This window comes from Spermophilus citellus (assembly GCF_964194105.1).
Source record: "Spermophilus citellus genome assembly, chromosome: X".
Lineage (NCBI taxonomy): Eukaryota > Metazoa > Chordata > Mammalia > Rodentia > Sciuridae > Spermophilus > Spermophilus citellus.
Genome location: NC_138190.1, coordinates 108,429,230 through 108,455,301, shown reverse-complemented (window position 1 = coordinate 108,455,301; position 26,072 = coordinate 108,429,230). Strand labels below are relative to the sequence as shown.

General features: G+C 43.7%; 1 protein-coding gene and 1 long non-coding RNA gene across 2 annotated transcripts in view; one reads left to right on the top strand and one right to left on the bottom strand.

The window, feature by feature from the left end:
- The window catches only part of RTL9 (retrotransposon Gag like 9), a 69,839-nt gene that overhangs the window by 14,551 nt on the left and 29,216 nt on the right, over positions 1–26,072 (bottom strand). The gene's annotated exons all lie outside the window — the stretch shown is intronic.
- Positions 1,259–24,456, top strand: LOC308639029. The gene is made up of 3 exons (XR_014019965.1): positions 1,259–1,658; positions 14,548–14,661; positions 24,264–24,456. It is a non-coding gene; the product is annotated as an uncharacterized lncRNA (long non-coding RNA).

Sequence of the window (26,072 nt, the reverse complement as noted above, 5' to 3'; positions counted from 1 at the left end):
AATGGTTCCAGATAAGGGATTATGAATCTGTATTATTTGTAATTTGTATACTCACATGATAGACAGGAAAACTGAGGTACTGAACCTTAAACAAGTTAGCAAAAGTCCCACAACTCAAAAGCAGAAGCAATGTTCACCATTAGACATGTAGCCCATAGTGCCTAGTATTGTGTTATGCACTGAGCTTACTATAGGCATTCTGATGCAGATAGTGGCTACCCATCAGGGTACCCTGGAGAACTGAAGAACATCACCATCTGTCAAGAATGACAAACTCTACCCTTACTTGCACTCTTTTGCCTTATTCTTTGCTATCCAGTGTTGGGTTGAATTAAGACAGGGACTATTGTCTTCTTTTTGACAGAAGGGGAAATGGAGGCCCAGAGAAGAGAAATAACTTACTTGCTCAAATCCACACACCAAGAGACAGGCAGAGCTGAAAGCAGAAACCAAAATCTGTGTTTCTTCTTAAACCCCAGAAACAGTCCAAGAATGACATATGCTGACCTTTCCACATACTGACCCTCACTCTCTGCAGTGCTAACGTTGTCAACATACCTGATGCAAGGAGAGTTTCTCAAGATCTCAGCAAATATAAAAATGAGACAACATGTCTGGGTGGACCTCATGCTTCCCAGGACCATAGGCCGCATTGTACAGACACCATCCAGTCAGAAGCCACTGAGGGGAGATTTCTTAAATCCCAAGAAAAATCACAGAGACCCTACTGTTTGCTCTTCTCTGTTTATTTTTAAGAAGCTGACATTTACTTATGCCAAAGGCCAAAAGAAATGAAAAATCTACTGGAAAGGGAATTTCATCAGTCATGAAGCTATATCTTAAAGAAACCTTTGCACAGTATCAGCTCCCTTGTTTGCAATGCAGAAAACAGAGCACTGCTATTTCATATTGTTAGCGCATCAGAGACACGGGCATGGAAACAGCATCCCTAGGACCTCTTTCAAGTCCCCTGCCACAGCACAGAGGAGCTTTCTAACATCGCCTCCAACTTAAGCAAGTTGGAAACAAGAAGGCAGGCCATGACCCAGGTGACCTCATGTCACTCCTAAACTCATGACTTGAGTTCCTGCTACCAACAAATCCGTACTTTGATCACACACCCACAGCGACCCAGATCTTTGAATTCAGCAATTCTTTCTCAGGTTTCAGCAAGGCATTGGCAGCCTGAGCTATTTTGGGACACTTTCTCTGCTGTGGATGCCACTTTCGGAATACGCCAGGAACATGCTGAGGACCTGGAGCTCTCTATCCTGGACCCGTTTCCTGGTCTGCCTGCTCTCTCTCTCTCTTTCTCTGGGCTAATCGCTTGGAAGACAGTTGCTCCTGCCAACCTAATCCCAGGGGCCTGACTACCTTGCCGGGTCACAGGCTCAAAGATGCAATGTGGCTGCCAGCACCCTCATGGTAAGGGGCATAGAGGCACCAGGCAGCCTTGGCAGGATGGGAGGCCTCCTGGGGGTGGTCTGACTTTGGATGTAGGCTGAGAAGACAAAGTGGGGAGGGGCTGGAGGTAGGAAGGCAAGATTTTCCAAACATCTTCTTCCTACGATCATCACTTCCTAATCTGATGCAACTGGCTCGGCAGACATTCAAGAGCCTGTGAGCTCCATTTTCCTGTTCTAAAATCTTCTGCACCTGTAAGTACCGGGGCTCACTGATGTTCATGCTGTCTTTTGGGGAGGGGGAGAGGAGGGCAGGGCCTAGTGATGGTTATCATTATCTCACTCAGTTGTAGGCAGGTCCATGACATTAGAAGAATTTCCGACATCCCTCACCCCTAAACTGCTTCTTAGTTTGGAAAATGAAAATGCCTCCTTTTCTTTTCTCCCACCCCCCACACAGCATACCAGAAACCCCACCGGTCTTTTGGGGTCCTCTTTTCATCAATACTGTCTGGGCACACCTGATTTCTCATGTTGAACTTAATGGGAGAAGTGCACCCTTGGCATGTGAATTTCTTAAATGCAACCACAGCTACTATTGTGGGCACAGCTCCTGCTGGCTTCTCCATCTTTTATACAGCAATTTACTGAAACTATGAAAGATGGTGTAAGCAGGAGGGTATAAATGAGAATCTAGGAACTTCTCCATGGTAAAAAGAAGAGCAATGTGGTTAATTCTCAATGCAGTTAGAAATGCTGCCCCAATGAGGAGGCTTCATGCTATGCAGAGAGATGGCCCCTTTCAATGCCTTCCTATTTTAATGGAAAGAAAGGCCAAAATAGCTGCTGGCTCCCCAGGAAAGGAGCATTTCTGATGCTTTTACCATTTCACCTAGAGACTAGTCATTGTCTCTGGCCAGCTTGTCAGTCCCTGAAGCAGCTCCAATGGCTGCTCCAAAAGGGAGAGCCCTTCTTCCCTTCTTTTGAGGAGTGTTAGAGCTTCCTCAAAATAGCCCAGGATGACTGGGCCAGGCCTGCCACGCACCCCCTTCCCCTAACACCAATAGCAAATCATTCCCATGGTACACAATTTGTTTGGAGGTGACAGTAAGGAATGTCTCTGCCAGGAAGCCATTTGAAGAAGCCATGACCCATACTAAAGACCTCCTTAAAGAACAGGACAGGGCAAACATATCTGGCCTTTTGCTTTCCACGCAGTACCATGAAAAGAACATTGTTCTTAAGCAAAGAAAAAGTATTAAGACATTCATCTATCCAAGGCTGGCTACCTTCGTTTTCTCTGATTTGCAAAATAAAAAGCTTCTTATTTGTATTCCTAAGACTGCTGCCTGTGAAGTGGATTTGAAGAGAAGAATGTTGATATCAGTGGTTGAGAAATCAAGAAAGGAAATTTACCTTGTGTCTAGTGGAGAACAGATTATTTCTCAGACTATAGAACAAAAGTAGTCTCAGGGGGAACTTGTTTCTGCCTTGATTACTGCCTGTTTGTGTGATCTTAGGTAACGCATGGAGTTTCCTCAGCCCTCCTCCTTCTGAGAAGCGCTGAGAAAACGATGCTTGGATCCTAGTTTCATTGTCTGGAAGGCTTTTTGTCAAAGCCTTGAGTGTTGGTGGTAGCCTGAATTTTATGTCTACCTTGTGGCATTCCAGGAGCATTAAGAATGTTCCCTTGGGCCTTCTAAATCTCCCCCTATCCACTCCTGAGGGCTTGAAAATTCTTAAGTACATAATTCCTTTTATTCAGTGCTTTGGCATTGGTTAAAATACCAACCTCTTGGGAGGGTCAACCTGCTAAACCTCATCTGGACACATCCCATCCTGACAGCAGATTTGGATACAAGGAAGAAGAGGGAAGAGGAACATGAGATCATAATAGGTACAAACTTGAACTTCAGAGTAGGAGCCTGAAAGTAGACCCAGGTCAAGGACAAAGGTACCAAGAAGCTCTTGTTGGCAGAAAAGGAGGGTTTTGTTCTTGCTAAAATGAGGTCCAAAGCAACTTATTGAGGCAGCAACTCAGGATTTGAGAAATGGGACAGATAATCCTCTTGATAAAACTGAGGTGCAAGAAGGAGAAAGAATCAACTGGATACAATGTAGGAGAAATTCTTTCAAGGATTATCTTTAGGCTAAGTGATCTGAGTCACTAAACTAAGACTTCCCCAAATGTTAAGAGGCCTCAGTATAAGAAATCAAACAAGGGCTGGGGATATAGCTCAGTTGGTAGAGTACTTGCCTTGTATGCATATAAACCCTGGGTTCAATCCCCAGCCCCACAAAAAAAAAAAAAAAAAAGAGAAAGAAATCAAACAGATCTAATGTACCACCACCATGGCATATGATCAGCCCAGGGGTAGAGGTCAAAGGAGGGGGAATACATAGGGACTTAGAATTTGAGACTCTCCTCCCACCCTCTCCTTGTCCTGAGTAGATACAATGGCATACCTTGTCTACCAAGAGCTGTAAGATGCCAAGAAGTGTTACCTAGACAGAGGCACAGGCATCCCTAATCTCCATGTGGGTTCCTTCTGGAGCCTAGTGGACAGATAAGACCACCTGGGTTAAAATTCTGGCTCTGCTACTTCCTAGCTGTGTGGTCTTGGGCAAATCACATAACCTCTCTGAGTTTAATCTGTGAAATGGACACATAATCCTAGGATCTATCATATAGTGTTTTAAAGATTAAATGGAATGATGCATCTAAAGCCCAGCACAGTGCCTACTGCCAAGTAAATGCTTCACAAGAATCAGCGATGATTAAGATTCTTGGTTTTCTGCTATATGCTTCAGCATCTGAGAACAATTTATAGCAGCAGGTGGTCCTGCTCAATGCAGGTCTAACGCCACCAGGGGTTCAGGGGCTCATCATCTCCTTCATTTAAAGTGGCCCTCTTCACCTTTTCCTCCCAATCTCACTCAAAGAGAGCAGTCCCAAGCTCTTCCTCCCACTGATTCTGCAACCACTCCATCCCCCACAGCTAACTAAACAAATGGATTCACTGCTAAAGATTCATGAAGTCTTTTCTTTGGCTCTCCCCAGCCACAGACTGAGCTTTGCTACCCACTCCCTTGTGGTGAAATGAAATCACTTCTGGGAGGGTGGGGTCCAGAAGGGTGCAGCTCTCGCAGCACTAACAAAAGAAAAAGGAGTCCCACATAAACTGGAATCTCTGGTCCCTGTAAAGCTCCCTGCAGATGTGCTGGCGTCCACATGGAGCCACCACCATAGCCATTGTCACTGTGGCTCCCTGACCCTGTGAGCACTGAACCACTGCTGCTCTCTCCCTCCCTCCGGAGACTCCATTGTCTGAGCCCCAGGGTGCTGAGGTAAGAGTCTCCTTAGCTTTCTCTCTCTGCCCCTCCTTGCCCTCTCTTGGGGATAGAGTTCACTCTTTGGAGGGGCGTGCTGGCAGAAAGGAACTATGCTTTCTGTGAAGGCATACCCTCAGCCTGCTCTCTGAATTCTAGCTGCCCCTCTTCTCTGCTGGGCAGGGGGAGGAGGAGGAAGCACTCCTAGGCCTGCTTGGGTCAGTAACTCTTGAAATCAGAAAACAGGCCTATATCTTCTCAAAGACTAAGCGAGAGTGGTTCTCGAACTAATTCAGTCTGAGAGTTGGCCAAAATGCAACTATCTCCATAGAGATATAGTCTCTGGGTTTGGGCCTCAGCCCTGGAATCTGCATGTTTAAAAAGTTCTCCCTGAGATAATGAGAGCTAAATCTCTGCCAGTTTTTTTAATTAAAAACACAAAGAGCAAAACACAACCTATAAAATTATATACATGTACATACACACGCACACACTCCCCCAGCCTTTTTGAAACTGTTTTTCTGAGAGTAAAGCAGTTCATTTTCTCCTTGCCACCGTGGCTTTCTTCTTGTTTTTAAAATAAACTTTTAAATTTTTTTTTAGTTGTAGATGGACACAATACCTTTATTTTATTTATTTATTTTTATGTGGTGCTGAGGATTGAACCCAGTGCCTCACACATGCTAGGCAAGCGCTCCACCACTGAGCCATAAACCCAGTCCCTAAAATAAACTCTTTAAAAGGAAAAATTAAAAAAACTCTCCTTGGGCCACACCTTAAGAAGCAGTGCACCCCATCTTGTGTGAAATACCACAGCTCTTATTCTTATTATGAACCCCAGCCTTACATTATGACTTTCCAGAAGCACATGGAAATGCCTTCTGAGTCCTGACCCTACCTTGTCCAAGCAGCAGCTCCTAGGATGCTTTACAAAACTCTGAAACATTTCAAATATCTAGACCAAATTGCAGATGCTACCAGTCTGAGGTTCAAAATGGATTGAGAGCCCTCATCTGGAGTCATTTTGAGCTAGTTGGAGCTATAGAAGATGTTAGTGGTTGATAACAAACTGGAGCCACATAGGCAAAGTTTGACTCAGCCTAGACCTCATAGGCTGTGTGACCTTTAGTAACTTAGTCTGTGTTCTTCGGCTGTAAAATGGGGTTAGTAATACAGCTAATACCTACTTCATAGTGTTGTTCATGTGTAATTATGAGTTACTTCATGTAATGTGTTTAGAACTATACCTGGCTTACATTAAGCACTCAGCAAATATTATCTGTTATCCTTGTTACTATAAATAGTATTTTGGGGAATTTATTATTTTTATTATTCTTTTTAGTTATACATGACAGTAGAATGTATTTTGACATATTATACATACATGGAGTATAACTTCCCATTCTTGTGGTTGTTCATGATGAGGAGTTTCACTGGTTGTATATTCATATATGAACATAGGAAAGTTATATCTAATTCATTTTACTGTCTTTCCTATTCCATCTCTCTCCCTTCCCTTCATTCCCCTTTGTCTAATCCAATGAACTTCTAATATGTGATATGTTCAGAACTATTATTGATGTGCTCCCAGAGATTTCACAAAGAAATCAAGAGAAGACCTTGAGATTCTAAGGGAGGCCAATGCCATCATAGACCAATATTTAGGGGGAAGAGATTGGGCAAGGGTCATTCTGAGGCACAGAAAGAAGATGGCAGTTTGGTGTCTCCTATATTCAGTGTGTGACTAAGAATATCATGCTTAACTTGTTGCATTAGATTTATGGGATTATGGGATTTGATTCTGGAACCTGGTAGGTCTAATTAAAGTTTTAGAACTCCTAGGAGACTGGCTATGGTTTGCACAGAATGGAGCTTGGAAAATGCCACCATTTATGTACTCCCAGCCTCAACTCCACAGCACTAAAGGCTCCAATGGTCATTCTATAGTTGTGGTATCTATATTTTCTATCCCAAATCCTCAATCATTAATTTAGTAGAGTTTACTAGAACATACTCCCCTGATTAAAAACAAAAAAGTGGAACTGACTCTCTTGTCTTGCTTCATGGCCAATGTACACAATCAGCTCCCTTCCTCCGTATCTCCCCTCCTTCCTTCCTTTTTTCTAAATGCAGCCCTGGAAGGAGGACCATGATCCTAAGAAGAAGAAGGGGACAAGATTTCTGTGAAGAGCAAGATAAAGGCATCTTCTCACTTTGGCCAAGTGTCCCCATCATGTCTCCAATTTCCTTGACTCTGTCCCAGCTCCTTGCCCTAGAGGAGTAAATGGGAGGAGAGAGAATCCCATCCAGTCACAAGGGGTCAACTAATACCACTTGGACCCTGGTGGATTCCAGCTCCCATATCTTGCCTGGGCTCTAAGCCAAGATTCCCAGTTTCCTGCTGGACGTGTCCACTTGGAAGTCCCCTAGGCATGCCAAAACCAAGTGCAAACTGAACTCGTCACCTGTCTCCATCACTCCCCACCCTGCAAATAGTTTTTTTTAAACATTTTTTTTTTTAGTTGAAGCTGGACACAATACCTTTATTCATTTATTTTTATGTGGTGCTGAGATTTGAACCCAGGGCCCTGTACATGCTAGGCAGGCACTCTACCCCTGAGCCACAATCCCAGCCCCCCCCCAATAGTCTTTTATTCCCCACCTCTGTTAACAGCACCATGGACTCAGGCTGGCACTTTGGGGTCATTTCCCCTTTTCCCGTGGGCACTCCTGTAGTTTCTACCATTGGCATGTGCCCCAAAGCCATCCCCTCCTCTTAGCTCTCGCTGCCACTGTCCTGGTTCAGAGCACTTTCCACTCTTGCCTGGAGCATTGACATGGCCTGCCAGTCGGGCCACCTGCCTTTCGCCTCTCTCCTTTCCAGTCCTTCCCTGTCCTGGAGCTGTAAGAATCATCGAGTGTCACTCCCCTGCATTAACAGACACCTCCAGTAGCTTCCTATTGCCCAGAGAACAGAACTGTAAGCCAGAGAAGCCCTGAGTAGCTGAGGAAGGTCCTGGATCACAGCTGACAGGTTCTCATTAGCACACAGAGAAGAATAGCCAGAACCACCAGTAGTAGTCCTTTTGAAGCACTTTCCTGGGAATGTGACAGCAGGACAGGAGGCTGAGGACATACATGCGCTATCTGGGTGACTAGGTGCAAATCTCCCCGCTATCTGGGGCCTCAGGATCTTCACCTGTAAACTGCTGTCTGAGAATGCATAGCATGGCAGCTGCAAAATCTCTTTGCCAAAAGGCTGTGCAGAATTGAGGAGTTGCTAATTTCAAGTGGCAGGGCTTCACTTACCAGGAAACATTCAGGAAGAGGAGGTTGTGGGGGAGAACAGGGGCTTATGTATCCAGGACATATGGGGGCCTATATTTGTTGTGCTCCTGCTTAGCAGCATTAGTGATTCAAGCTGGTGCTGCCTGTGGAACAGTCTGTCCTTTGGGATCCTCAGGGACAGGAGGGGTTGCAGAGCAGCGAGGCCACAGGCAGCGTGGAGTACAGTGAAAAATCGAGTGATAGCAATGAGGCACCACGCACACAGGTTCATGCACATGCATTCACACTCCTGACGGCCCCCAACGCTGCCTCCCAACAGCAGCTGGAGCTAATTACAGACAGACAACGTCTTCTCTGGCTCTTCTCTCGAAACTGTCAACCCTCCCTACCACTACCACTACCACGACTCACCCCTGGGAATTGACTGTGCTCTCAGAAGGGGTGTTGCTAGCGCCACAGCTAAGTGCCTAGAAGGAACATTGGAGGGGGAGTGCAGGGGAGCAGGAAGCCACCATGTGCCTCTCTGTCTTGTGGGGGTGGGTAGAAAGGAGGCTGTGAAGCGGGGGAGAGCTGGCTGGGACACAGATGCAGCTTTGTGTTAACAGATGTGCTCTCCTGGCAAGAGGGAGCCCAGGCACTTAGCCCCTCCCTTTCCCTTCATCTGGATCCACCCAGGGATCCCCTCTTAACCCTTCTCCCTCTTAAATCCCTAACTTCCTCTCCAACTCTGTATCTGGCATAAAACTCAATAAATGTTGAATGATGGACATCAACCCTCCTCAAACCCTTTCTACTCTCAAGCTGCGTTCCCACCTCTCAGACTAAAACTCCATAAGCCCTTTCCTCTGCTTTTCTTTCTATATATTCCCTTTGGGCAGTTTCAACTCTTACCTATATGCTCTTAACTCCCAAATCTCTTTCCAGCCCAGTCTCCCCGCCCCTGCTGCCTTAAACCCAACATGCCCCATGATAAAGTCTTCAGCAACCACCTCCCTAGGGGATTTCTAGCAGCCAGTCCTGGTCTGCTGACAGGACTGGGGAGAGAGGGACCTGTAGTTAACCTCCTACCAGGACAGGGCCAATTCCTTATCTCAGGGCTTCTCTACAACAGGAAACCAAAATCCTTTCTTTCATCTTCTTTTTTAAAAAATAAGAATTTTTAAAGTTTTAGTTGTAGATGGATACAATACCTTAATTAATTAATTAATTAATTAATGTATCTATTTATTTTTCTATGGTGCTGAGGATCAAACCCAGTGCCTCACATATGCCAGGCAAGTGCTCCACCACTGAGCCACAACCCCAGCCCCCTTTTGCGCTCTTTACTGCCCCTTCCCACCTATAAGGAAAGCCAATTTGGAAACTAACTGCCAAACGGGAGCTAACTGCCCAATTCGGGCCTCTAAGAGTAGAACCAGAGAAGTTGTTCCTGCAAAGAGAAGCCCTTGAAAGTAAATCAACATAAACTGGTGAGTTATTTCTTCTCCAACACCCTCTCTCCCAACCCTACTCTCATTGTTTCACAATCCTTGTATCGAACCATCTCCACCGTTCCTCAGCCAGTACACACACACACACACACACACACACAGCCCTAACCCTAACCCCCCAACTCCACTCCTCTCCATTCTGAAGCCCTGCCCCCAGGCTCACTACCAACCCCCAGGTAAATATTGATCCAAGATTGGTGAAAGTTGGGAATTTCATTCCACCAGAGTAGTGCTAGGAAGAAGACTCAGAATGTTTACTAAGAGTCCACACTCAAATTCTTTCCTGGCCTTGGCAAGGATAAGAGCAAATAAAGCCCCTCTTTGCTCCAGGGCCTCCTAAATTTGGAAAGTAGCCAAAAAACGGGTTACAAACACAGTGGCCTTTTGGTTCCTGACAGCCTCTGGGGCCAATGAAGGCAGAATCCAAGTTTCTTCCTTCCTATTCCCAGGGTCCTGGGTACCATACTCTAGTACAAATGCAAGATGTCATTATACCCAAACATGTTATGGTCACATCTAGGTATTTTCAAGTTTTTAATAAATATGAAAGATTGATCACAACTTTCCATCTGACACACATACACAAGATGTGAAATAATTTATTCAAAACATCCCTGTGATTAATTTTAATACATTCAATAGATTCAGCAAAGCTATATTGAGCAATTCAAAGAGCAATAATCCACAATGCCTGCCATCAAACTTCTCCTTTTATCATTGGGGTAGACTGACCTACATACAAGGTCTAATGATACTAGACCATGCTAAGTCCCTTCCCATGCCTCGTGTGGCCTGTGTAACTCTCCCAATCCCTTCAACAGTACTGAAATTTTCCATTCTGTCACTTATGTCACTACTATTGAACACTTCTCCAATATAAGGTGGTGATTAGGACTATCTCTAAGGTGATTGGGTTCGTATTCAAGTTCCACCATTCACCAGATGTATGACATTGACCAAGTTACTCAGCCTGTCTGGTGCCTCCTCTGTAAATTGAGGACAATAATAGTACATATCACATTGAGTGAAAATTAAATGAGTTAATACACACAAAGGACTTAGTATGATATCTGGCACATAATAGATGCCCAATAAATGTTAGTAATTATTTATTTTTCTGATGTACCTACTATCCTTTGTTAACACTGGAATTTACATCTCTTGTTGGGTGTCTAAGAGAAACTGTTAGAATGCCTTATTCATTTCTTTATTTGTCTACTCAATCAACAAATACATGTTGAGCATCTACAAGTCCCTGTGCTAAGATCTGGAGTCATATAGACAAAGGAGACATGACCCCTGTCTTTACAACTAAACAATTCACCTAAAGCAGTCCTGGATTAATAGTGCCCTGAAGCACCTGGAAGAAGCAAACACAAATCCTCCCTGGAGGAACACACCCTCAACCCAGTTTTCATAGGATTACCAAGGATAAAGTCTGGCTGAACATGAACTCATAATCCAAAATTACAAAGCACACAATGAAGCCAGAAACAACGAAAACAGAATTAGATCCTCAAAGACCTCAGGTATTGCAATTATGTGATATAAAATATAAAATAAGTCTTATGAGTATTAAAAAACAAAAGATTTTGAAAACATTAGCAAAGAACAAGATACTAGCAGAAAGTAACTTCTTCTACATTATTTTTCTAAGTATAATCTTTTTATAGATGGCAAAGCTAGGGCTCAGAGAACATTGACTCCTTCAAAGTTACACAACTAATATTAGGATGGACTCAAATCGGGTTTTCAATGTTGTTTTCTTTTGGCTGACTCAGTGATCAGAGCTGTGACCTTTCTTCCCTGAGTCATTCAACCAGTAAGATTAGTATTGTGTTAGGTCTTTAAGAAACACGAAGATGAACCAAATAGAGTCCCTGTGCTCAAGTTGCTTAAAATTCAGCAGAGACCAGACTACACACATCTAAAAATAACTATTAATATCAAGGTGTGTGGTAAAAAATACTAAAGGTCTGGAATGGTAGAAGGTAACACCTGAACAAGTCCTTGAAGAACAGGGTGGACCCGTGGGAAAGAGAAGCTTTAGATTGGCCAGTGGAGTAGAGAAGGCTAGGAAGAGGCAGAAAAAAGTCACAGAGAAAGTGAACATGCAGAGCAATTGAATGATGAGTGAGTGCCTTTGGCCAGCACACTGGATACTTGTAGGGGCAGGCCTGTGCTGTCACATGGGGCCCAATACTCAGAAGGACCCCAGATTGGTTTATTGCTCTGTTGCCATCTTGAAATCCTTCATGATTTTTTAACATGGGGCTCCAATTTTTCATTTTGCATCAGGGCTCACAAATGATGGGCAGGTCCTACACAGGGGAATGGAAGAGGGATGGCTGGAAAGGCAGGGGACTCTTTGAAAGGAAGTTCTTTAATACTTCTTTCATGCTTGCTCCACACACACAGTGAGGAATCACTGAAAGCCTTTGGGTAGGGAAGGGATATGGTGACTACAGACTGAGAAAGTCACATCTTGGGAATGGGGAAGTGTTCAGATAGACTGGAGAAAGGAGAAATGGAAAGCAGTCTGAAATTTATTGAAATAAAGCAATGGGAGCCTGGACAGAGTAGTGGCAGAAGACATGGAGAAGAAGATGAAGGTCTTCATTTATTCGATTATCCATTTACAAAAGGTTTCCTGAGCACCTGACATGTACCAGACATTGTTCTAGGATCTGGAATACAGAAATGTACAGACTCTGCCTCTAACCTCAAGTTGCTCATAGTCTCGTGGGGGAGGCAGACATGCAAACAGACTATGATGGCCTCATGTGCTAAGGGCTAGGATAGGATTGCAGTTAGGATATTATGGGAATCCAGAGGAAGGCTGCCTAACCCATGAAGGGGATTTATAGCTTTTCAAGATGTGACATCTGAGGGGGGATGGAAATAGGAAAGACAGTAGAATGAATTGGAGTGTAGAGTGAATGTATATGAATACACAACCAGCAAAACTCCTCATCATGTACAACCAAAAGAATGGAAAGTTATGCTCCATGTATGTATAATATGTCAAAATACAGTCTACTGTCATGTTTATCTAAAAAGAACAAATTTTTAAAAAAATTGTTCCCAGCAGCTCAGGAAGCTGAGGCAGGAGGATCACAAATTCAAAGCCAGCCTCAGCAACTTAGCAAGGCCCTCAGCAATTTAGCAAAACCCTGTCTCTAAATAAAATATAAAAAGGGCTGGGGATGTGGTTCTGTGGTTCAGTGCCTCTGGGTTCAATCCTTAGTAGCCCCCCCCAAAAAAATAGATGTGATATCTTATCTGCATCTTGAAGGCTGAGTTGAAATCCATGTCATGGGTGATACACAGAAGAGCACCCCAGGAATAGAGAACAAAAATGCACAGAATTATGAAATGTCTACTATGTGCCAGGCACCATACTTTAGATGAGAATCCTTGCTCTTAAGTGGGAAGGGGAAGAAGATGACTAACCAGAGAACAACAAGACTAAGTATCTAGTGCTATGATATGGACACTGTAGGAGTATAGAGGAGAGACATCTAACCCAGAATGGAGGATCAAAGGAATCTCTTTCATAAAAGTGTCTTCTGAGCTATGTACCATAAATGAGAAAATATGAGCTAGGTGAAAGGAGGGAGGAAGGAGAAGCCAAGTCATTGGGAGTGATATGCGCAAATGCACAGAGGTAAAAGACTGCGTGTGACTCTAAGGGAATTCCAAATGTCTCCCTCATTGGATTCTAGAATGAACAAGCAAGGGCATGGAAAGATGTGACCAAGGAAGTAGACCTTAAATACCAAGCTAAGGAGCTTGTGCTTCATCCTGTAACATAGTAGTTCTCATCCTCAGTCTACATTAGAATATCTGGGGGGGGTCAAAAATACTGATGACTAGATCTCACCCCAGGGACTCTGATTCCATTAATCTGTTGGGGAGGCACTGGAATTTTTAAAAGTTCTTTCAGTTTATTCTAGTGTCCATCCAGGATTGAGAAGCATTGCTTTAGGGAGTGAGTTCTCAAATTATATGCTCATCACAATCACCTGGAAGGCTTGCTGAACACAGGTTGGGAGTGGGCATCCCCAAGTTTCTGATTCAACTCTAATGACTTGTCAGAGATGCCAGTGCTGCTGTTTCTAGGGCCACACTTTGAATGCCTCTGGTCTCTAGTGAAGCTATTTATGAAGATCAAGTGTAGGGGATAGGATATGAAATATCAGATTTGCATATCTGAAAGATCACTCAGGCCACTTTGGGAAGAATTCACAAAAGTGGGGAAAGAGAAAAAGTGAGATAAGTGACACTATTATAGGAATTAAGGCAAGAGATGATGGGGGTGCTGTCCTGAACTAAGGAAGTGGCAGAAGAATGGAGAAAATGGATCACATTCAAGGAATGCTTAGGATGTAGACTTGGCAGTGCTTAGTGAGTGGTTGAATGTAGAATTAAGAAATAAAGATGAATGCAAAAAAAAAACATGAACGAAAGGCAACTGTTGGGGTTTTGCCTTGGGCAATTGGTGACTCTGTACTGATGTTGATTATTATAATCAAAAGTTAAGGGCCGGGGTTGTGGCTCAGTGGTAGAGTGCTCAGCTTGCATGTTTGAGCCTCTGGGTTCGATTCTCAGCATCACATAAAAATAAACAAACAATATATATATATATATATATATATATATATATATATATATATATATATAAAATAAAAAGTTAAATATGCCTGGTGCAGTGGTGGATGCCTGTAACCCCAGTGGCTTGGGAGGCTGAAACAGGAGGATCATGAGTGCAAAGCCAGCCTCAGCAAAAACAAGACACTAAGCAACTCAGTGACACCCTGTCTCTAAATAAAATGTTAAAAAGGGTGGGGAAGTGGTTCAGTGGTTAAGCACCCCTTGGTTCAATCCCCAGTACTACCCCCCCAAAAAAGTTAAATATATTACCAGGCTTGAGGTGGAACATGGGGAAGGGGAATATTTGTACCCTCAAATCTCATAGCAATAGTCCCAGGGAATTCAACAGGCACCTCTCACTGTCCCTCAACTTCTCCTTTCAGCATCATTGAGTTTTCACTTCAACCTAATCAACTTGGGACTCTTTTTAAAATACACGGAATGAAAAAGGAAGATGATGATCACGCTGGTGCAAAGACCATCCCCCCAAGCCCCAGGTACAATCCTTGCTCCTCTGCTATTACCCTAGGTATGTTTATTTCATTCATTCATTCATTCATTCATTCATCATTTTAACAAATAGTTGTAAGGCTACTGCTAGAGGGCTTTTGAAATAGTCGTAGAAGGTCATGTTTCACATCCAGGTAAGGAATTCATAACCTTCTCTTATATAACCAACAAAACAAATGCTTAAAGTACAGCCTGCAAAGGAATTCATTCTGCATGGATTTAAAATGTATAAAAATGAGCAATTTTCCAGCACATCATCGGTTGCAACTATTTGTAAGTCTCCTCTGTGGGCAAGTAGACTGCCAGCAATCAGCAAGACCAGCAGAAATGATGGATGGGATAATTGTCCATTAGAGTACAGATAACTTTTGTACCGTGGGAGGGTTCGACAGGGTAGAGACATGATAGATGGAGGAAGAGTTCACTAACGTGATAGGAGTTGCAGCTCCATTTCTCGTAGTAACAATTCTCTGGCTGAATCGATGATAAATCAAAGACGCATTCTCATTTGAAACCCTTTGCTCACCAGTGCACAACCTTTGCTTTGGGTTGAATTTAATAGCATCATTAAAAACTGCTGTTCAAGAAACTCAAATGACTCCTCCCCAGAAGTCATGGCATAAGAGAGCGCTTTTGTGGACTCTCCGAGGGCAGGGTCCATGTAGGGTGTGTGTGTGTGTTTTAAATATTAAAATCCTCAGTGACTAGCACAGAGGCTGACACGTACATTGCACTCACTAAATGTTTGCAGAGCAAAGTGAAATGAATTAATACATCAGTCTATTCATTCTTCTGTTTATTCCTCCAACAGACATTCATTAAGTAGGGGAATTAAGAGCTCTAGCCCTTCAAATAGACACTTTAGGCTTCAAATTCTTGCTCCAATCAGCTGTATGCACTTGCACAAATAACAGCCTCTCTGAGCCTGTTGCCTCCTGTGCAAAGTGGGAGACATATTAATACTTGCTTTTCCACAGCTGTGTGAGGATTAAATTAGTTAGTGTTTACTACAAGTCCTGGCCCAAAGTAAGTGCTCACTAAAGGGCAACTGCTATTTTTATTGTTGTATATGCTAGGCTAGGCCTTTCTCAACTAACTAGGTCATTACAAGAGGCACAGAATGTCTTAAGAAAGGACAAGGCTTTGGGCCAAAGCTGGTTTTCATTAACATGGTTATTTATGGTTCCTAGCCCAGCACCCCACTGCCCTAGGCCTACCATTTCTGGCCTGATGCCATCCTGTGGCAGCTTGGGCTATATCTAAGTGGGCTGTGCTCTCTAGAGAAGCTTGAGAAACTGTGGAGCAGAAAGGTGAAGGAGAAAGGTAAGAGCTGGAGAGGATCCAATTAACTATCAACGTTCAATTCCTGCCACACACACACCACTCCCATCATTGTCAACTCCCTTGTTGCTTTTCTATGCTTTTGTGTAGCTCTTCCTGGCAACATTTCACCTACTAATTGCTATTTCTAATGTTTATCCTCTTGGCTCAGTTAAGCAAGTTTGTCCGTGATTTTCATATTTATTTTAAGGCAACGTAGTAGAAAATACTTGACTATGGAGCTTAGTCAGGACACAAGAGAGGCTATATAACATAGTGATTATAAGAGGATTCTGGAGAGAGAAATAGCACCACTGAAAAGCTGTGTGACCCAGGGTATGTTAGTTAATGTCTCTGAGCCTTAGCTCTAAAAAGAGAAAAGTGGAAATAATGATCATTAAGACTAAATGGAAATCACCTAGCACAGTGCCTGGTACACAGTAAAGTGCTCACTAAATGGTGACTGTGACTATTGCCCCAGATGAGGAAATGGAAGCTCAGAAAGGGATAACACTCATAGCTATTTGGTGGCTAAGGCTTCTGCTCCTTTTTCCTTTAAAGAGGCCTGCCTCTTTAAAGCCTTTTACAGTCCCTGTTTACACATATTCTGATAGTCTACATACTAAGTTCATCCCTTTTTCAAATGAAGAAAATTTAATACATTTAAATGTATGCTTCCCATATCTGTAGGCCTGCAAGGTCTTATGAGCAACTTGGGCACAGGAATTCTAGCTTGCTTATCTACTATGTGTTCAATTAAAGTTTGGTGAATTTTGAGCAGGCTGTCAATAAACTACCCAAGCTTTATATGCCCCACATCTCTGTGTTACATTACAAGCGGCACAGAAAAATGGAATGCGTGCATGTAGGCCTGGCTTTGAACTCTACAATTGGTTGCTGGGTATAAAGCACCAAAACCTGTTAGACAAATGCAGTGCTGAATAAGCAAGGTGAAGAGGAAGGAGAGGAGGAGGAGTAACAGCAGTAGATGAATTCTGTGTTTTTTGCAGTACTGGGGATTGAACCCAAGGGTGCTCTACCACTGAGCTACACTTTCAGTCCTTTTAGTTTTTAAAATTTAGAGACAGGGTATCACTAAGTTGCTTAGGGCCTCATTAAATTGTTGAGGCTGGCCTCAAACATGCAATACTCCTGCTTCAGCCTCCCAAGTCAGCCTCCCAGTGTACCACTGCCCCCAGCTTGAATTTTGTGAAGGGCCTACAATGTGTTACTTGAAGGAAGTATAGTTTAATTGAGGCACATAAATCTGAGTTTGAATCCCAGCTCCCCAATTATTGTCTGTGATCTTGTATCATGTTCCCTAAGCTTCAGTCTCTTCATTGTAAAATTAAGATAATAACAGTTCCTACCTCATAGCTTTGCAATAAAAATGAAATAAGACATAGTCTAGAAATGCAGCACCTTACCCATTATGAAGACTCAAAAAAGCTATTTGATGTATTGATTCATCAGTAAAATGACATGAATGAAACCATTTAGCATCTGCATGAGATTTGAAGGAGGAAGAGATAATTCCTGATAAGAACTAATTCAACACTTAACTGCCTTTCTCTAACCAAAAAAAAAAAATCTAATGTTGAAAACACTAGAAAATTAGCATACTCCTCCTGAATACATAGCAAGAAGCTCCTGTTTCATATGATAACCACACAGTTGCTGGACCTAAGTGAGTCCCTCAGAATGTGACTGAGTGTCAAAGCCTGATACATATAGAATAGTTGGTCATGTTAGTGCCCTTCTCACTCTCCTTACAAGGGGCTAGAAACAAATGCACCAATAACCAACAAGCCCTCAACAAAAAAATATGGAGTCAAAGTGGTTAAGAACTGATCATGGGTGCTGGCTTCCGCAGCACATATACTAAAATTAGAATGATACAGAGAAGATTAGCATATAGCCCCTGCGCAAGGATGACACACCAATTGTTGAAGTGTTCCACATTTTTATTGAAAAGAGTTCATTGCCACAAGAGCCAAAAATAAATGAAAATTGGGGAAAAATAAGAACTAACCATGGTAATGACCTCATTAAAATGACCTTGTGCTCTTGACCCTGGTGTGGCTACCCAGCATGAAGAGTCTCTCAGGTTGAGCAACTGACCCTAGCAGGGAAGTCTGTTGTCACGATGCATCACAATGCTACCACACATCCTTTCTTTTCTTTTTGGTGGGATGGGATATAATAGGGTGGGATCAGCTCACAGCACCTCGTCTGAAAAATCTCTTTTCTCCTCTATCGGTTGCCCCAAAACACCATCCTTGTTTGGACATGCATGGAGTATAGCATTCAGGATTCCTTCATTCCCTCTTTTTTAGTGTTCAGACTGGCTGTTTGCCAAGGTGACTACATAGCATTGTCAAGGAACAGGTGAGCTTGGGGAAGATCTTTTATCTTCTCCAATATATTAACTTCCTGAAAATTAAAGCAGCCAGAGACCCCCTTGGAAAGAGCATATAAGTTCTCCCAGGGCTTTCAAATGAAAGTCCCTACAAGACACTGAACAGGTTTGTCGTTTTCAAGGGGAAAAATACCCAGGTTTGGTAGCTGCTTTTTGGAAATTTGAGAAGTGACCTGCAAGTTATGTTTCTAATGTGAAAACCACTCTATTTTTCTTATAGGCAACTGTTGGATATGTGGCATTGCAGTCATGGGTGTGAAGCATCTGGTTTTAACCAGAATGTGGGTGATTTGCTCCCAATTGGGGAGGGCAGGGAAATATGGCTTTGCCTCCTGGTCTTGTGCCTGGCCCACACATGCAAATTCCTGTCTGCAAACTGGTTCTTCTTTGCCAGGATTCAATAGGTTAATGTCAGAAGTTGGCAGAGGGCAGTCTGTGGTTACAGTGAGTGCCACATGGCGACAGGTAAGGACAACAGAAGACTGCCAGAGAAGGGAGCCCAGTTTGACTGAGGGACAGGTGACCTGGCTTGCCAGTCAGGGGAGAGAACAGGCCCTGGTCCAGGCCAATATTGGAGGTCCAGAGAACACAGCCAGGAGAAACCTGGACATGGAAAAGGAGATGACAGCTGCCATTTATTGAGCACTTACTCTGTGCCAGGCACTATGCCAGGTCTGGATATGTTCTCTCATTTAATCCCAGCAAGAGCCCCATTTTACAGAAAAGGAAACTTGGCCAAAAGGAAAAGACAGATCAAAACCAGGAATGGGGAACAACACAAATACCAAAGCACTCAGAAGGCAAAGTACTTGGGGTCAGTTGCCAAGAAATATTCAAGAATCTGAGTTCTTTATGGCCATAGCATTTGGGATTTGGAGATTTCTAGCTAAGGCACTCCATCCCTTTGGCTGGCTCCCTTATCAGGCCAGCTCTGACTGTCACACCTCAAAGTGGCTGGCAAGAGCACAGGTGGTTTGGCAAGGATTGGAACCAGAAGAGGAATGAACAGGTGCCCTGCCATAGATTCCTTTGAGGAGTCCCTTAATGGCCATATGCCATAAAACCCCAGCTAGCATATCAATGGCAGAACAATCGATGAGTTGCAATAGAAAAGTTGGCACATGAACTTGAGCTCTGTTTATACTTCTGTAATCAATGCTAATTATTTCCTCCTTTGGAACTAAGATGTTCTGCCATCATAAAAACCTGTTGATAAATGCAAATATACTTGAATTATGGTGCCCAAGACCCCTGCTTAAGCACACTAACAACCACAATGAAAGCATGGGTCCTACCAAAACAAGCACACAATAGAAGTCACAACAGACTCTGAAACATGACTTTCCCATGGAGGCATTCCCCACATACAACATCCTTCATTTGTTCTTGAGCCCAAACTGTAAGTTAGGGAACAAATGATACTGTATTACAGCATCTTACCACTAGAGTGTATAACTCCCACACTCATGGAAAGCAAGCTGCTCTCACCTGCAGAAAGCGGTGCCTACAAGCAGAAAAGTCCAAGTGCATGAAGAGTTAGATCCTGCTTGGTTCTTTGAAGGGCTAGAAAGCATTTCAAAGGTGACATACATCAGAGAGATCCATTTCCACTGGCTGGGCTGGGAAACGAAGTCAGAGGGGCTGGCAGAGAACCTCAGACAATGACAACACAGTTGCATTCCCAGCTGTGTTAAATGACCAGCATATCATGATTGCCTTTTCACGCAAATATCAATGACATAATCCTAACAGGCTTGCAGTTCTCTCAGTGGTGTAATAAAACAATGACCCAATTCTTTTTGAAGGCTGCAGCAGCAGATATGATGACTGGGTATGTTGTACAGGGCACTGCGTGTGATGGATGGGGCACAGTAGGGCAGCAAACTGTGTGCCGGGGATTGGAAACCAGCCTCCCGAGCCAAAACTCCTGCCATTCATCTAGTCGGAAAAAAAAATAAAGCTATTCAGTATGAAAGTTCCCACTTGTTCTCATGACGGAGGCCAGTTGGGAAAATGTGGCGCAGCGATGATTGAAGCAAATTCTGTTTAAAAATCCAGCCGGTTTGTGGGTATTTGTTTATTTATAACTCCCCCCCCTGCCCTGCCGCCCCACACCCTGCCTCATTCTGCAAAGGATTTGAGATGGGATTTGAACACTGAAAGTTTGTTTAAGTCCTAAACAGGTCCAGCTACTTTTTCAACAGACGACAAAATGAAACCCTTTGGATCAAGTGCCTTGCTGTGTAGAACACTGCTTTGGTTTTCTCAGTCAAAGCTAGTTCTCCTTGTACCCTGTGGTGAGAGACACTTCTTCCCCCAGAACACTCCTGTCCCCAGTGCTACACTTTGCCAGGGAAATAAACATGAGCCCATCACCCTGAAGCCTGACAAAAATAAAGGAACATGGATTCCCTCACTCATTCATTTTTTCAACCGATATTGATAGGTACCCATTCTGTAGCAAGCTCTATTCCAGGCATAGGGGAAGCAAAATAAAGAAGACCCACCCTCCCTTTGAGCTTGAGAAGTTCCCAGCCTAGTTAAAAACAACAAAACCCTTATTCTTCAGTGTGACTAGTGTTGTGAAAGAAACATATCCAAGGGTGGAGTGGGGTAGGGACTGCAGGTGCTATAGATGATTTAGTTTGTGGACTCAGAGTGCCTTGGGTTCAACTTTTGGTTCAGCCTCTCCCTCAATCCGTGGCCTTGGGCTCTTCACATAACATCTCAGAGCCTCAATTCTCTCATCTGTAAAATGGAGCTAATAATAGAAGTTATGTCCCTGTGTTATTATGAGGACTAAATGAGATAATCTGCATAGAACACTTAGAACAGTTTTTGGCATGCAGTAAGCACCCGATAAAAATTTAGTTTTTTAATGCTTTTTTATTCCTTTTGTTTAATTTCGTAAGACTGTGTCTGGTGATGAGACTCCAAGGACTGGTTTCTAAAACAGAACTGTTTTCAACAAACTCCTCCCTTTAGCCCCAATTTTTTTTTTCATATGGAATGACACAGATCTACCATGATTTTTTCCCCTCAGCAACCATATGTCTGGCAAGAACCACAGGGAGAAAATATTTCCCAGATGGTTTTGCTTATGTTAGCCTACTATGTGCCAAGTACCTTTCTAGATGAGAGGGACACAATGCTAAGCAATACAGACAAGGTCCCTGTCCTCTTAGAGCTTATATTCCAGTGGGAGAGACATACCAAAAACAGAAAATATAAATAGACATAATTACCCAGAGAAGTAAGTACAATTAAGAAAGCATTGCCCACAAAAAGAATATGAGGGAGGGGCAGGAGGGAACTAAATGTAGGTGGCCAAAAACTGTTCTTCTTAGGAGGTAACACTTAAGCAGAGACTGAATGGTAAAGAAACGTCCCATGCTGAAAGCAATAGCAAAGGCAGTCCAGGCAGAAGAGGCAGCATACATAAAGGCCCTGGGGCAGGAAAAGACTTTGGGAATGTTCCAGAAATTAAAAGAGCAGTGTGACTGAGACAGACCCCTGGTAGTGAGGTAAAGCAGGCAGGATTATATTATTGCATGTATATCGAAGCTGAGAAAGCCCAGAAAGATTAATAGACTTACCCACAGTGCCTTGCAGATAGTAGACACTCCATAAGTTGTAGAATGCTCAGTCAATAGGGCGGGGCTCAGGCCCTCTGCCTTCCAAATTCAGACTGAGATTTCCCACCACAACTAGGAATCAGCTACCCAGGGAGACTGAAATATACAGTGGGTTTTTTTTGTTGTTGTTTTTTTTTTTTTTTTGGTGAGTCATAGGCAATGCGCATTAGAGTGCGGGGGTCGAGTGGCCCCAGCTGCTGCTTGTGTGTAAGGGGTGGGGGTGGGCTCAGGCCTTGGCTGAAGCTTTTTAGCATGTTTATGATGAGCTGAAAGCACTCACTGCTTAATTTAAAATACGGCTCTCACATACACATACAATTCAGCAGCTAGGGGAGCTGCCAGGAATTGAGGCTAACTGTAGAAAATTGGAGGATCAGGAATATCAGGTACCCGACCCTGTTTCCCATCTCCAACAGGCTGTATCTGATCCCATCCAGTCCCATATCCTGGAACCAACTCCTGGAGATTAAGGCATGGAGGGGGAGAACAGTAGTCTGGAGACTCTCCAAAGCCCTACACACTAGCCACACTGGTCACGCCACCCAGGCTTCAGCTTTCCTGCCTTCCTCTGCCTCCATGCCTCAAAGCCCAAACCTACCCTCTCACTGAAGCCTCCTCCTTGCAGTCCCTCCTCCCCATCCCTGAAATCTGACAGTTGGGAAACCTCATCTGGCTTGATTGGAAACTGCCTGGACTGCATGCTGCTTTTTTCCCATGTGTGTATCTTGTCACCCCAACCACACGGGGGCCCTCAGCACACGCTTGAGGTTTTGAGTATTTTTTCTATTCCCCATAGTTCTCAGCACAGTTCTTATATAGACACACTGTGTCTCCTGTGTATTTGCCCATGGGTTGCATGACAGTATGATTAGAAAAGCCTTTTGGATGGAGTACCTGCTTTTAATTGAAGAACAAGAACTTCAACTTGACAAAAATGTGGGAAACCCTCAGGGGTATCCAGTTCCCTTCCCATTGTTCCCCTACACACAGTATCCTTCTGGCAAGATGAATGAGCCTGGGACCACTCAAGCACAATGCCCCACTGAGTCATTTCTCTGGGACCCTTGCTTAGAGCATCTCTTTCTGGCTAGAAGGCATTCTCTCCAAGCTCTACCTGTCAAAACCCCAACTCATTCTTCAAAGCGAAGTCCAAATACCATCTCTTCTATGAAGACTTCTGAAGCACAATTAATTGATTGTTCTTACCATCCGGGTTTTCCTGGCCCCCTGGGTCTACCTCTTTTATGGTATAGGCTGGTGAGACAGATTAGCCTAGTTTTAAACCCCAGCTCCATCACTTCCCAATGCAACCTCAGTTTTTCTCTTCTGGAAAGAGGTGTTGGAAATTTCCCATGAAATAATATCTGCAACCCACTCACAAGATAGGGCCTTCGGTGTTGGGGCGGGGGTTGTGGCTCAGTAGTAGATTACTTGCCTAGCATGAGTGAGGCACTGGGTTTGATCTTCAGCACCACATATAAATAAATTTTAAAAATAAAGGTATTGAGACCATCCACTATTTAAAAAAAAAAGATGGGGCCTGCAAAGTTCAGGAAATGTTACTTATGAACATCCTCTTCATCATCCCTGGAAAGCAGAATGATTCAAAGTGTAGACTTGGGAACCAGACACAGCTAGCTTCCAGATTTGGTTTGGTCACTTCCATGCCCTTGGGTCAGTCACTTCCTTTCTGAGGGCCACTTTCCTCATATGAAAAATAAAGCAATAATCCTTTCCTCACCTTCATCATCGAACCTGTCGGGAAGATTCAAAGACATAATGTACTCAAGGTACAACACTCGGCACCAGGCCTGTTGCTTAGCAATTGCTTATTCTAGTCTACACACCTCTACAACCTAGAAAACTCCTTTAAGGGCATGGACAATATTTTACTTATCTTCCCATCTCTTGCTGCCTAGCCTAGCCCAGAACCTCTGCAGCTGGCAGGCCTACAATAAATCATTGTTGAATTGAATCGAAAACCCAAACCAGATGTGCCTCCTCCCCTGTCAAATGAAGCTTTCAAGCTGGTGGGCTGGGCCTGCTGCCCCTTCACCCCCCTCTCTTTGAGCTGAGCAGCGGCCATTGTCTAGGCCTGGCTCTGGAGAATGAAGCAGGGCAGCAGGAGGAGGTAGGGAGGGGAAAGTGGGACAGGGAGGTAGGAGAGAGCACTCTGTGTCTGCTCCTGGTGACCTCAAGCAAATTACCTTTGAAGGGCACTCGCCTGAAACCTCCGTTGAATGAAAAGGGGTGACACACCAAAAGCCCTTCATCAACCCAGCATCTAACTGCAGAAGATAACTGCCTCTCCCCAAAATACTGAAAATCAGAAGTATGGTAAATGAAGGCATCAGACGAAAGCTCCCTTCTTCAGCACAGATGGTGAAACAGAGGTTCAGAGAGGTTCAGCTTCGAAATCAGGAGACCAGGATTCAAAGTCAAGTTCAGCCAGCTCCACAGGTAAGCTCACTTGGAAACCTGCCTTTCGGCTAGTCTTGCTATGGAAGGACAGAGGTGTATATTTACCACCCCTCCCCCATGCTCCATTCCACAAGACCACTGGGAACAGAGCACAGGGCTTTGATGGGGGAAAATACTCCCCAAAATACAAACTTGCTTTAAAACGGCAAAAAGAGACCCAAGTCTTTAGTGTTTCTGAGCCAGAGCTGTGTAAACAGGACACAGAGCTAGCGCACTATCCAGCAAAGAGTGAAGGTTAAGAGCCCAACAGCAGAATATGGCTGCCTGGATTGTAACTCTGGCTCTGTCCCATGCTAACCTGCCCGATTCTGGGGTAGTGACTTAACCTCCCTATGCCTCTGTGATCTCATCTGTCCCGTGGCATTAATAACAGCACCTTCTTACAGGGTTGTGTATAAGGATTCATTGAGCTAATGTTTATAAAGCACTTACCATGTGTCTGGCACGTGATAAACACTAAACAACTATTTATTAAATAAAAATAAATATATGCCTCTGTTTCTCTGTAGACAGACCAGCCTAGAAACAGGGTCGCTGAATGGTTAGAGCTTACCTGTGGAGCCAGTCAAGCTTGGTTTTGAATCCTGGTCTCATGATTTCAGAGCTGAACGTCTATGAACCTCAATTTTCCCATCTCTAACCTGGGGGTAATAACAGTCCCTTTTCTGTAGGCTGTTGTGAGCATTAAATGAGATATCTCCAAAGTCCTGAGCACAACGCCTGACACAATATGGTGAATAAGCACCCAATAAAGGCAGAATATTCATCATCTGAATCTTGCATAGCACTTTGCTGCCCCCCCCTTTTTTTTTTTTTTGCTTCTTCTGGGTTAACACACAATATGTAGTTTTGGAAATACTGCCGCACTAAAGGAACAACTTCATCGTTTTGCCAATGAAATTCCTAAACATCTTATTTGAGAGCCAGAAAAGGGAAACATTTTTGGTCATTTCTGAACCAACCAAGCACACCCAGTCAGTTTCCCCACTCAGCAAACCTGAACCCCCAAAGCAGCAGAAAGTTACTTTGCAGGACAAAATCAGAGAAATGAATGTTTTACTGCAAACAAAAGCCATCTTTGTTTGCTGCCCAGCTTTGGGAGAAAAAAAAAAATACCTCAACCCAGGAGCTTGGAAAATTCTTGAAAGTTCTCATTTTATTCCAGCAAATCCAACAGAATTGGCAAGACTCCTGGCCATGTGAACCTGAGTCAGAATGAGTCGCCTTTACCCACTTGCCTCCCCAGAGCACCTAGATCCCATAGGGTCCACTGGGCATCAATACATGTTGGTTGTCGATTCCTCCACGAGAATCCCAGATCCCATTTCTACAATGTCTGCTACTTTGCCAAATCGCTCAGAAAACAGTACTAAAGAACATTTCTGAAAACAGGGGGGGGGAAAAAAGCATCCATCAACTCACCACTCTAACACAACTCTTAATTTTGTGTGGAAAGTTCTCTTCCAGTCTTTATCCACGTGCAGACATATTTTTACAGCACTGTAGTCATAGGGAAAAACTGCAGCAGCTTCAGCCAAGAACC